Genomic DNA, 2579 nt, shown 5'->3' with positions numbered 1-2579 from the left:
ATACAAAGAACAATTTCGCATAGTAAGTTAATATGATTGTTTTACACACTTATATATAATAAGCATAAATGTCAATAATTTACCAATAATTGAATCTATATCAATTAAATTATTTCATTCGTGCTTAATCTATATATTAGGAAATGTAACCTTGCCCGAAAATTTAGAAACGATCCTGGTAAACTTGTTAAATAAACTTATTCTAAAAGGTTATCTATCTAACACTGTAAAAGAGGGACGAAAGATACCAGAGGGACAGTCAAACTCATAAATCGAAAAAACACTGACAACGCCTGGCTTAAAATGAAAGAAGACAAACTTACAAACTTATTTGTAATATGATCATTAAATATTGTTTTTATTGGTATTAATATTGATTTTAATTTGAACTGAGTTTGGCGATTTTGTTATCAGTAAATTAAAAACAAACTAAATATTACTTGTATGGTATATTCATATACATATTTTATGAATCTACAATCTGTCAATACCTGTATCCTGGCATTGCACAAGGTCAAGGTTTTGTCTGACTGTTTATGACGTTTTACACGAAATCCATTGGATGTTGAATGTGTACGGATTGATTATTTAGTGTTTTATGCAATATTTTTATATAAGTTGTTAGAGGCTTTGAGCTAGTTGTCAGCTTACTGCGCGTACTCTCAGATCTGTACTAAGTGTCTTTTTATTGTTGGAATGTACAAATATCGTCCACGTCCACATGTATGCTTATCCTTCTGATGAGTTAAGCCTTTATCAACTGATTTTAATAGTTCGTTTTTATATTTTACTGTTTAACTATGTCCCAGGTTAGGGGAGGGTTGGGATCCCACTTACATGTTTAACCCTGCCACATTTTATATGTATGTGCCTGTCCCAAGTCAGGAGCCTGTAATATAGTGATTGTCGTTTGTTTATGTGTAACATATGGGTTTTTCGGTTATTTTTTTTTACATAAATTAGACCGTTGGTTACTCGTTTGAATTGTTTTACATTGTCATTTCGAGCCCTTTTATAGCTGACTATGCGGTATGGGTATTGCTCATTGTTGAAGGCCGTACAGTGACCTAAAGTTGTTAATTTCTGAGTCATTTTGGTTTCTTATGATGATTTGTCTCATTGGCATTCATATCACATCTTTTATTTCATATATATTTATCAATATATATTAATTCACGACTTTGTCAAATAATTTTGATTGTCAGATCATTGTATATTTTTTCGGAAAACTATTATTGAAATTTTTTAGGTGGAATTTAGCAATATACATTTAAGAAAAAAACCATCATAAAAGAAGCCTAATCTACTATTCATATACACATATGGTGATGTGGAATGCTTTCCAATGAGTTCAAATGAAGATTGTAAGCAATTGACTGCAACCGTACGACCCTTCAACAATGAGAAAAACCAATACTGATAGTCAGCTATAAAACACAACATGAAATATATGAAGTTTATTGAGAAAGTTATGCAACACTAGTCAATTGTAGTCAGTTTTGTTTTTTTTGTTTTGAGATTGGATATGAGTTATTAGAAATTCCGTTTTTTTGAAGTTAATAATTTTTGAAATTGTCTTCAATTTTGTGTGAGCTAAGCCAATTTCAACTTTTCATTTCGTAGGCCTATATCCTTTTTAATAAAATGAAATTGACCATAAAATAATAGTAAAAAATATTAAATTAAGATTGTCTTCAATTTTGTGTGAGCTAAGCCAATTTCAACTTTTCATTTCGTAGGCTTATATCCTTTTTAATAAAATGAAATTGACCATAAAATAATAGTAAAAAATATTAAATCGTTTGTCCCAACTTATCTGGAAACTTTGTTAACAAAGCCAAAAGGATATTATGGTTCTAAATATAGTTACAACCACATGGTCGATGTCACTGCACTTTTGGTTTGCATTTATTTAGGAGTCTGTCTGCTTATAATTAAAAAGTCGGATGTTGATAGTTGGGAGCAATCGTTTGTAATGTCTACAATTGCAGTGATTCCCGTAATATTTTTTTTTTATATTCCACGAAAAGCTTTTAGTGTTCATTTTTCAAATTCTTAAACGACACAGTCATTAATTTTTTCTTTATAAGTTGACCTTAGATTGATTTGACTAGTATTTAATGTCTAAAACTGTTTCGGTTTATATAAATCTTCAGCTTTTAAAAAATTCGGCTTGCGCGTTTCTGATGAAGGTAAATCCAGAAAAGCGCCTCGGACGCATAATATTTATAAAGTGTAATAACCATTTTTTACACCATCATTATTCAATATACTTCAAAATTTATTCGATAATTTTCTTTATCATATCAGTCAAATTCAATGTTCACTTCTAATAAATATCCCTGAAAGACAAACTTAATTGTAGTGATACACATCACTAAAAGAAATCGCAGCAAAAAACATCATTTATTGTTGGGTTAATTGTTAATTAATACCGGAACGTATAACATCAAGTTGATAATATGAAGCTGACTATATACGCAGATTACGAGGCGGGGACATATACCCACACATAAAACTAATGAATACGAAATTAGTATTGGAAATAACAAAAGAATTGAGCTGTAAAACTACTTAAT

The sequence above is a fragment of the Mytilus trossulus genome, chromosome 3, assembly GCF_036588685.1.
Source record: "Mytilus trossulus isolate FHL-02 chromosome 3, PNRI_Mtr1.1.1.hap1, whole genome shotgun sequence".
In the NCBI taxonomy this organism is placed as follows: domain Eukaryota; kingdom Metazoa; phylum Mollusca; class Bivalvia; order Mytilida; family Mytilidae; genus Mytilus; species Mytilus trossulus.
The sequence above is the reverse complement of the archived record's forward strand: the minus strand, read 5'-3'. Positions refer to the sequence as shown.